The sequence below is a fragment of the Argopecten irradians genome, chromosome 11, assembly GCF_041381155.1.
Source record: "Argopecten irradians isolate NY chromosome 11, Ai_NY, whole genome shotgun sequence".
NCBI lineage: Eukaryota > Metazoa > Mollusca > Bivalvia > Pectinida > Pectinidae > Argopecten > Argopecten irradians.
The window spans coordinates 5223530-5235698 of NC_091144.1; the positions used below are offsets into that span (position 1 = coordinate 5223530).

Sequence of the window (12169 nt, forward strand, 5' to 3'; positions counted from 1 at the left end):
AAATGGTGTCAGTATAACAAGGTTTTACTGTACAATGGTGTGTCAGTATAACAAGGTTTTACTGTACAATGGTGACAGTATAACAAGGTTTTACTGTACAATGGTGACAGTATAACAAGGTTTTACTGTACAATGGTGACAGTATAACAAGGTTTTACTGTACAATGGTGACAGTATAACAAGGTTTTACTGTACAATGGTGTCAGTATATAACAAGGTTTTACTGTACAATGGTGACAGTTTATAACAAGGTTTTTACTGTACAATGGTGACAGTATAACAAGGTTTTACTGTACAATGGTGACAGCTATAACAAGGTTTTTACTGTACAATGGTGACAGTATAACAAGGTTTTACTGTACAATGGTGTCAGTATAACAAGGTTTTACTGTACAATGGTGACAGTATAACAAGGTTTTACTGTACAATGGTGACAGTATAACAAGGTTTTACTGTACAATTGGTGACAGTATAACAAGGTTAATTTAGTCTAACAAGGTAACTGTACAATGGTGTTCAGTATAACAAGGTTTTACTGTACAATGTGTGACAGTATAACAAGGTTTTACTGTACAATGGTGTCAGTATAACAAGGGTTTTTACTGTGTACAATGGTGACAAGTATTAACAAGGTTTTACTGTACAATGGTGTCAGTATAACAAGGTTTTTACTGTACAATGGTGTCAGTATAACAAGGTTTACTGTACAATGGTGACAGTATAACAATGGTTTTTACTGTACAATGGTGACAGTATAACAAGGTTTTACTGTACAATGTGGTGACAGTATAACAAGGTTTTACTGTACAATGGTGACAGTATAACAAGGGTTTTACTGTACATGGTGACAGTATAACAAGGTTTTACTGTACAATGGTGACAGTATAACAAGGTTTTACTGTACAATGGTGACAGTATAACAAGGTTTTACTGTACAATGGTGTCAGTATAACAAGGTTTTACTGTACAATGGTGTCAGTATAACAAGGTTTTACTGTACAATGGTGGTGACAGTATAACAAGGTTTTTACTGTACAATGGTGACAGTATAACAAGGTTTTACTGTACAATGGTGGACAGTATAACAAGGTTTTACTGTACAATGGTGTCAGTATAACAAGGTTTTTACTGTACAATGGTGACAGTATAACAAGGTTTTACTGTACAATGGTGACAGTATAACAAGGTTTTTACTGTACAATGGTGACAGTTATAACAAGGTTTTACTGTACAATGTGTGACAGTATAACAAGGTTTTACTGTACAATGGTGACAGTATAAACAAGGTTTTACTGTACAATGGTGTCAGTATAACAAGGTTTTACTGTACAATGGTGACAGTATAACAAGGTTTTACTGTACAATGGTGTCAGTATAACAAGGTTTTACTGTACAATGGTGTCAGTATAACAAGGTTTTACTGTACAATGGTGACAGTATATAACAAGGTTTTACTGTACAATGGTGTCAGTATAACAAGGTTTTTACTGTACAATGGTGACAGTATAACAAGGTTTTACTGTTGGTGTCACTGTATAACAAGGTTTTACAATGGTGACAGTATAACAAGGTTTTACTGTACAATGGTAATGGTGTCAGTATAACAAGGTTTTACTGTACAATGGTGTCAGTATAACAAGGTTTTACTGTACAATGGTGACAGTATAACAAGGTTTTACTGTACAATGGTGTGACAGTATAACAAGGTTTTACTGTACAATGGTGACAGTATAACAAGGTTTTACTGTACAATGGTGACAGTATAACAAGGTTTTACTGTACAATGGTGTCAGTATAACAAGGTTTTACTGTACAATGGTGACAGTATAACAAGGTTTTACTGTACAATGGTGAAAAGTATAACATGGTTTTACTGTACAATGGTGTCAGTATAACAAGGTTTTACTGTACAATGGTGTCAGTATAACAAGGTTTTACTGTACAATGGTGACAGTATAACAAGGTTTTACTGTACAATGGTGTCAGTATAACAAGGTTTTACTGTACAATGGTGTCAGTATAACAAGGTTTTACTGTACAATAGTGACAGTATAACAAGGTTTTACTGTACAATGGTGACAGTATAACAAGGTTTTACTGTACAATGGTGACAGTATAACAAGGTTTTACTGTACAATGGTGTCAGTATAACAAGGTTTTACTGTACAATGGTGACAGTATAACAAGGTTTTACTGTACAATGGTGACAGTATAACAAGGTTTTTACTGTACAATGGTGTCAGTATAACAAGGTTTTACTGTACAATGGTGACAGTATAACAAGGTTTTACTGTACAATGTGACAGATAACAGGTTTACTGTCAATAACAAGGTTTTACTGTACAATGGTGACAGTATAACAAGGTTTTACTGTACAATGGTGACAGTATAACAAGGTTTTACTGTACAATGGTGACAGTATAACAAGGTTTTACTGTACAATGGTGTCAGTATAACAAGGTTTTACTGTACAATGGTGACAGTATAACAAGGTTTTACTGTACAATGGTGTCAGTATAACAAGGTTTTACTGTACAATGGTGACAGTATAACAAGGTTTTACTGTACAATGGTGTCAGTATAACAAGGTTTTACTGTACAATGGTGACAGTATAACAAGGTTTTACTGTACAATGGTGACAGTATAACAAGGTTTTACTGTACAATGGTGACAGTTATAACAAGGTTTTTACTGTACAATGGTGACAGTATAACAAGGTTTTACTGTACAATGGTGACAGTATAACAAGGTTTTACTGTACAATGGTGACAGTATAACAAGGTTTTACTGTACAATGGTGACAGTATAACAAGGTTTTACTGTACAATGGTGATACAGTATATACAAGGTTTTACTGTACAATGGTGACAGTATAACAAGGTTTTACTGTACAATGGTGTCAGTATAACAAGGTTTTACTGTACAATGGTGTCAGTATAACAAGGTTTTACTGTACAATGGTGTCAGTATAATAAGGTTTTACTGTACAATGGTGACAGTATAACAAGGTTTTACTGTACAATGGTGACAGTATAACAAGGTTTTACTGTACAATGGTGACAGTATAACAAGGTTTTACTGTACAATGGTGTCAGTATAACAAGGTTTTACTGTACAATGGTGACAGTATAACAAGGTTTTACTGTACAATGGTGACAGTATAACAAGGTTTTACTGTACAATGGTGACAGTATAACAAGGTTTTACTGTACAATGGTGCAGTATAACAGTTTTACTGTACAATGGTGCAGGTTTTACTGTACAATGGTGACAGTATAACAAGGTTTTACTGTACAATGGTGACAGTATAACAAGGTTTTACTGTACAATGGTGACAGTATAACAAGGTTTTACTGTACAATGGTGACAGTATAACAAGGTTTTACTGTACAATGGTGACAGTATAACAAGGTTTTACTGTACAATGGTGACAGTATAACAAGGTTTTACTGTACAATGGTGACAGTATAACAAGGTTTTACTGTACAATGGTGACAGTATAACAAGGTTTTACTGTACAATGGTGACAGTATAACAAGGTTTTACTGTACAATGGTGACAGTATAACAAGGTTTTACTGTACAATGGTGACAGTATAACAAGGTTTTACTGTACAATGGTGACAGTATAACAAGGTTTTACTGTACAATGGTGACAGTATAACAAGGTTTTACTGTACAATGGTGACAGTATAACAAGGTTTTACTGTACAATGGTGACAGTATAACAAGGTTTTACTGTACAATGGTGACAGTATAACAAGGTTTTACTGTACAATGGTGACAGTATAACAAGGTTTTACTGTACAATGGTGACAGTATAACAAGGTTTTACTGTACAATGGTGACAGTATAACAAGGTTTTACTGTACAATGGTGTCAGTATAACAAGGTTTTACTGTACAATGGTGACAGTATAACAAGGTTTTACTGTACAATGGTGACAGTATAACAAGGTTTTACTGTACAATGGTGACAGTATAACAAGGTTTTACTGTACAATGGTGTCAGTATAACAAGGTTTTACTGTACAATGGTGACAGTATAACAAGGTTTTACTGTACAATGGTGACAATATAACAAGGTTTTACTGTACAATGGTGACAGTATAACAAGGTTTTACTGTACAATGGTGTCAGTATAACAAGGTTTTACTGTACAATGGTGACAGTATAACAAGGTTTTACTGTACAATGGTGTCAGTATAACAAGGTTTTACTGTACAATGGTGACAGTATAACAAGGTTTTACTGTACAACTGTGGTATTAGAGGAATGTTTTCAGGAATATCATTATAACAGAATAAGTAAACAAAGAAGGTATACAAACACCTCTCATGTAAGAAGTGAAGTTTACGTCCATTAATACTAACCATACCAGTAGAATCTGATGGAGAACTCCTTTCATCTCCTGCCATCTAAGTCCTGCCTTTACTCTGCTCTGTAGCCCTGCCAAACATAACAATATCTTTACATAACAAACTTTATCTAAGTGCATGTCAAAATATTTACTCAGTTTTTTCCAGTGTTTTCCAGGTTTATTTTTATGCTCAACTATTTGTATTATTGATAGAAAACCAAGATATTCCCAATATTTATAGATGGCTATAGCATAGACTTCCACTATTGGATTTGATATAATAGTCAGTGGCCTGAGCATATGGGTTTTCTCCTGGTACTCCGGTTTTCTCTCACACTGAGCCCCAAAACACTTCCATACAACTAATCAAGGATGGTACGCTATATTACATTTCTTTCTTTCATGATCAGTGTAAACAATATATCAGAAGAAAAAGAAAGTAAGCACATTATTGATATGACTATTAGAAATGAATTAAAGTACAAATGGTTGAATTTATTGTTTAAGTTGTGACAGACATGAATTGTTGTGTGGACATGATAAAGGATACTGGGACCTTTATTGTCTGGAATTATCCTGAGGTATATAGGAGAGTCACCTGCTGAGGGAGTCAGCTATCTGGTATTGACATTTTCTACAATTCTAAATTATATCTCAGTCTATAATGGCTTTGTTTCCCTGGCAGAACTTGTCTGACAAAAGTTTGAATTGTCGGAGATTTGTGTGGCTTTGAAATCTTTCCTGATTTGTTTTACTGTAACACTGGTTATATTTGTCTATAGATATCAGACTAGCCTCATCATTCTGTCTGATACTGTATAACCGATAATTTATGCTGCAAAAATTGTGATTTAAAACAAAGAAAAATATTTTTTTCAATATTTTTATTTCAATGAAATAAAATATCACTTTTCATTAATAAAAGTACAAATTGTTTATGCATCATTTTACAGATTCAATTTTTGTGAGTAAAACAATAATGTCCACCAAAATCCTGAAAATATCATCAGGTTTATTAAACAGTAAAATTCAATCAACCATGTCCGGGAAATAAAAAAAAATGCTGTATATATAGATATATATATAGAATAATGAATGCAAAACTGCTAAAAATATGCAAACAATGTACAGAAAAGACTGTGAAATCCCCTGGATTACATATATAGATCAGCAGGCTGATTGCCCCTCCCCCCTCCCCCCTCCCCCACTCCCCCCTATCCTTCCATCTCCAACCCACATATGAGGCCCTGTACACATGTTACATACCAGAGTCCTGTTTTAAACACCCGCCAGTTGTTTGCCTTTATTTACACAAACAGATCACGTCTGATAAATAGATCTATCTGTGAGAAAAAAAAAACATCATCTAGATTGTCACAAAGTGAGCAGAGCTGAAACTTTTGATACTTTTGTGTTTGAAGTTTTAATTGAAAAAATGCAACAAAATAGTTAAAATCTTTGTATTCAATCTGAATGTGTCTTTAATAAATGTATTCTTTATTGAGGTAGGTTATCAGTCCCTGATATGTGTTTAATTTATAAGGTCATCTGACCTCAAAGATCAAGATCACCGAAAGTGCTTTTTCCATCGTTGAGTGCCGTGCGTAAGTTTTTGCATTTAAAACACTACTCCTCCTTAACTGCAAAGCAGATCTCAAACATATTTGGTATGAAACATCATTGGGGAAGGACAATCATATTTCATATAATGAGTTAGGTCCGACTCCTGAGGAAGGAGGGGCGGGGCACAGAAGGGGGAACTTTGATGAAATTTGGCTTTAAAATTCTACTCCTCCTTAACCCTTTAGTGAACTACAACCATCATTGGCATGAAACATCATTTGGGAAAAACAATCATACCTTATATAAATGAGCCAAGTTTGACCCCTTGGGACAAAGGGGTGGGGCTCCAAAATCGGAACTTTGATGAAAATTTTGTTTAAAATCCTACTATTCCTTAACTCTTTAAGTGGATTTCAACCATATTTGGTGTAAAACAACATTTGGGAAGTGCAATCATATTTCATATAAATGAACGTGGTTCAACCCTTAGGGACAGGGGCGGGCTCCAAAAGGGGTAACTTTGCTGATATTTTGCTTGAAAATCCTACTCCTCCTTAACCCATGAGTGGATTACAACCATATTTTTGTGAAACATCATTAGGGGTGGCCAATCATATTTTATATAAATGACCCAGGTACAACCCATGGGGACAGAACGACAGGGCTCCAAAATCTAACTCCTCCTTAATCCTTGAATGGGTTACAAACATATTTGTTTTGCAACATCTGTAGAAACAAATTATTCAAATGAATGACCTTGATGGCCATTCAGGGTCACATGGGTCAAATAGGCTAAAATCTTGAAATGATTTTTACTAAGAGGCCTTAGGAGACCTGATATTGGGCCTGCAGCATACTAGGATGAAGGGCTACCAAGTTTGTTGAAGTGAATGTAGGTCAAAGTCGTCAAATATTTCAGACACTTGCAGCTTCAATGAGTGAGTTCCTTGTATCCCCTTAATAATTAGCCACCACTGGATACTGTGACTATGTTGTTTTGTGCTAATTACCAGATGACCGTCAAGGCCTTGTTCAGTAGAGTAGTAATAATTTTGGGATGAGCCAGCTAAACTAGGGAGATATGACACATTTGAGTCAACTCATACAAATGACTTTGAACTTTTGTGAACTTGAACTTCTGAACTTTTATGAACTTTAAACTTTTTCCATTGTGCAACTATTTCCAGAATTTGAAAACTATTAATGTGTAATGCAAAAAAAACACAGATAGACTTCTTTTCTTTTCTGTAAATGACCTTTACCTGTTACAGATAGACTTCTTTTCTTTTCTGTAAATGACCTTGACCTGTTACAGATAGACTTCTTTTCTTTGCTGTAAATGACCTTGACCTGTTACAGATAGACTTTTTTCTTTGCTGTAAAACCTTGACCTGTTTGATAGACTTGTTTTCTGTAAATGACACCTGTTAGACTTCTTTTCTTTGCTGTAAATGACCTTGACCTGTTACAGATAGACTTCTTTTCTTTTCTGTAAATGACTTTGACCTGTTACAGATAGACTTCTTTTCTTTTGCTGTAAATGACTTTGACCTGATGTTTACACTTCTTTTCTTTTCTGTAAATGACCTTGACCTGTTTACAGATAGACTTTTCTTTTCTGTAAATGACCTTGACCTGTTACAGATAGACTTCTTTTCTTTCTGTAAATGACCTTGACCTGTTACAGATAGACTTCTTTTCTTTTCTGTAATGACCTTGACCTGTTACAGATAGACTTCTTTTCTTTTCTGTAAATGACCTTGACCTGTTACAGATAGACTTCTTTTCTTTTCTGTAAATGACCTTGACCTGTTACAGATAGACTTCTTTTCTTTTTGTAAATGACTGTGTTAAATGACCTTGACCTGTTACAGATAGACTTCTTTTTTTCTGTAAATGACCTTGACCTGTTACAGATAGACATTCTTTTCTTTTCTGTAAATGACCTTGACCTGTTACAGATAGACTTCTTTTCTTTGACCTGTAAATGACCTTGACCTGTTACAGATAGACTTCTTTTCTGCTTAATCTTGACCTGTTAAACTTCTTTTCTTTGACCTGTAAATGACCTTGACCTGTTACAGATAGACTTCTTTTCGTTACAGATTTTCTGTAAATGACCTTGACCTGTTACAGATAGACTTCTTTTCTTTTCTGTAAATGACCTTGACCTGTTACAGATAGACTTCTTTTCTTTTCTGTAAATGACCTTGACCTGTTACAGATAGACTTTTCTTTTCTGTAAATGACCTTGACCTGTTACAGATAGACTTCTTTTCTTTTCTGTAAATGACCTTGACCTGTTACAGATAGACTTCTTTTCTTTGCTGTAAATGACTTTGACCTGTTACAGATAGACTTTTCTTTTTCTGTAAATGACCTTGACCTGTTACAGATAGACTTTTCTTTTTCTGTAAATGACCTTGACCTGTTACAGATAGACTTCTTTTCTTTTCTGTAAATGACCTTGACCTGTTACAGATAGACTTCTTTTCTTTTCTGTAAATGACCTTGACCTGTTACAGATAGACTTTTTTTCTTTTCTGTAAATGTAAATGACCTTGACCTGTTACAGATAGACTTCTTTTCTTTTCTGTAAATGACCTTGACCTGTTACAGATAGACTTCTTTTCTTTTCTGTAAATGACCTTGACCTGTTACAGATAGACTTCTTTTCTTTTCTGTAAATGACCTTGACCTGTTACAGATAGACTTTTCTTTTCTGTAAATGACCTTGACCTGTTACAGATAGACTTCTTTTCTTTTCTGTAAATGACCTTGACCTGTTACAGATAGACTTCTTTTCTTTTCTGTAAATGACCTTGACCTGTTACAGATAGACTTCTTTTCTTTTCTGTAAATGACCTTGACCTGTTACAGATAGACTTCTTTTCTTTTCTGTAAATGACCTTGACCTGTTACAGATAGACTTCTTTTCTTTTCTGTAAATGACCTTTGACCTGTTACAGATAGACTACTTGTTTTCTTTCTTTTTTCTGTAAATGACCTTGACCTGTTACAGATAGACTTCTTTTCTTTTCTGTAAATGACCTTGACCTGTTACAGATAGACTTCTTTTCTTTGCTGTAAATGACCTTGACCTGTTACAGATAGACTTCTTTTCTTTTCTGTAAATGACCTTGACCTGTTACAGATAGACTTCTTTTCTTTGCTGTAAATGACTTTGACCTGTTACAGATAGACTTTTCTTTTTCTGTAAATGACCTTGACCTGTTACAGATAGACTTTTTTCTTTTCTGTAAATGACCTTGACCTGTTACAGATAGACTTCTTTTCTTTGCTGTAAATGACCTTGGACCTGTTTACAGATAGACTTTTCTTTTTTCTGTAAATGACCTTGACCTGTTACAGATAGACTTCTTTTCTTTTGCTGTAAATGACCTTGACCTGTTACAGATAGACTTCTTTTCTTTTCTGTAAATGACCTTGACCTGTTACAGATAGACTTCTTTTCTTTGCTGTAAATGACTTTGACCTGTTACAGATAGACTTCTTTTCTTTGCTGTAAATGACCTTGACCTGTTACAGATAGACTTTTTCTTTTGCTGTAAATGACCTTGACCTGTTACAGATAGAGACTTCTTTTCTTTTCTGTAAATGACCTTGACCTGTTACAGATAGACTTCTTTTCTTTCTGCTGACCTGTTAAATAGACTTCTTTTCTTTGCTGTAAATGACTTTGACCTGTTACAGATAGACTTTTCTTTTTTCTGTAAATGACCTTGACCTGTTACAGATAGACTTTTCTTTTTCTGTAAATGACCTTGACCTGTTATAGTTAGACTTCTTTTCTTTTCTGTAAATGACCTTGACCTGTTACAGATAGACTTCTTTTCTTTTCTTTAAATGACCTTGACCTGTTACAGATAGACTTCTTTTCTTTGCTGTAAATGACTTTGACCTGTTTTTGGTGTAACCAACATCCCCCTCCCCCATCATTCTCTATGTATTTCAATGTAGAGATTCAGAATGCCAGGGGGGCCTGTTTTGATAAATACCATGATGGGTTTAACTATGTGTTTGGGAATTCTCTGATATTTTACTATATTTGACAGGTTGACTGTACTTATCCAATTGTATAAGTCAGAAAAGAATTAAAAAATTGTTAATATTCAGGCTGTCAAATCTTATATTGATTTTCATAGGATTTTTTTTTTTTAAGTAATAAAAATTGCTTTTATGACAAGCCATTGCTGACTTAGCATGTAGCACAGTAGGGAAGCTATGAATGGAGATGTATCAATTATATATAAATTTATTTTATAAAATGTAGATTAATTTATTCATCATCTTATAACCAGTTTAGATAATTTTCAGTGAAATAAGATAAAATATATGTCATATAGCTATAACTAAGTCCAGATTTCCTTGAATAGTTCAACTTCATGAAAATTTTATCTCTATTTGTGAAAAATATGAAAGTTTTGAATTTTAGAAATGCATGTACACTACACTGAATGTAATTTGGTTATCTTGAGGGAATGTGAAAGTGCCAAGGTAAACATTCCTGTTCTAGTCTATCGTGGTATATGCTTTTTATTTCTATTAGAAGTCTGCATGTTTACATTGGCTTGTTGGTGTCAATAGATAAGGAAAAAAATCACAACCGAAACAACTTTGATATTTAGTTATATGTATAGAATATGTTGATTTAAAAACAACAGGATTTAAAGATTTCCACTAGATGTATATGTATTGACTGGCCATTTTACTGGTGCAGAAAGGTGAAGGTCGATATAAAGGTGAAGGCCAATGTAAAAGTGAAGGGCGATAGATATCTTACTATCTACCAATGTCTTTTATCTAATACATGGAACATCTCCTTGAATGTGGTCACATACAATATAACCTTGATTTTCTACCAAGAGAAGTTTTTGAAGTAAGCAATATAGCATACAATGACATATTAATATGTAGAGGTTGATGCATTGTTAGTTTGATGTATTGATGGACACTTGTAACAGAGACTGTTAAGATTGCTTTAATAAGATAACAGATCTTTGTCATCAGGTCCTACTTGATAGTAATCATTGGGGAGAGCTGGTTTCTCTGGCAGACATTTCTTGTGTGTGTATAGGACAAGTTTGGTCCAATTATGGGGAGGCTCAATTAGACAGAGGTGTTAATTAATTACTGTGTAATCAACCCTATGTTAAAGATTAACACCACCAATTAAGTTATTGACTATAAAGTGAGGATTGTGCTGCAGTGGAACCTTATCATCATCGGGACGCTGGGGAGTAGGAACAGCTGAGCTCGGCAGCATTGCTTAGTGATACAGTCAAACCCAGGTAAAACTACTTCAAAACCAGGTAAATCTTCACTAGAGGTCAAAACCAGGTAAAACTTAACTAGAGGTCAAAACCAGGTTAAACTTAACGAGAGGTCAAAACCAGGTAAATCTTCACTAGAGGTCAAAACCAGGTAAAACTTAACTACAGGTTAAAACCAGGTAAAACTTAACTACAGGTCAAAACCAGGTAAAATTTTACTAGAGGTAAAAACCAGGTAAAACTTCATTGGAGGTCAAATCCAGGTAAAACTTAACTAGAGGTAAAAACCAGGTAAAACTTCACAAGAGGTCAAAAACAGGTAAAACTTAACTAGAGGTCAAACCCAGGTCAAACTTCACTATAGGTCAAAACCAAAACCAAGTAAATCTTCAGTAGAGGTCAAAACCAGGTAAAACTTCACTAGAGGTCAAAACCAGGTAAAACTTCACTAGAGTTCAAAACCAGGAAAACTTAACTAGAGGTCAAAACCAGGTAAATCATCACTAGAGGTCAAATCCAGGTAAAACTTAGCTAGAAGTCAAAACCAGGAAAACTTAACTAGAGGTCAAAACCAGGTTAAAGTAAACTAGAGGCCACAATCAGGTAAATCTTAATTAGAGCTCAAAACCAGGTAAAATCTCACTACAGAGGTCAAAACCAGGTAAAACTTAACTAGAGCTGAAAAGAAGTTAATACTTTGATAAAGGTTAATACAAGTGATAATTTGCTAAGTCTGATAATACTTTGATCACTACAGGTCAAACATATATCACAGAATGCCAATAATTGCTGAAAGTTAAAAGTTTAAAAAAGTCCCCAAACCAGGCATAATTTTCTTTGAAATGAAAGCTTTCGTGTTGTTGACCACATGAATAGTACTAGAGATCAGACAGATGTCTCTTGTAACAAAAGTTCATCAATGAAGTTGATAGGTCTGTATTCTTTCTAAGGTG

General features: G+C 34.4%; 1 protein-coding gene across 4 annotated transcripts in view; it reads left to right on the plus strand.

Moving 5' to 3' along the window:
- LOC138334348 (vitamin D3 receptor B-like) overlaps positions 1-12169 on the plus strand; it is a 580118-nt gene that overhangs the window by 351093 nt on the left and 216856 nt on the right. The window lies entirely within an intron of this gene.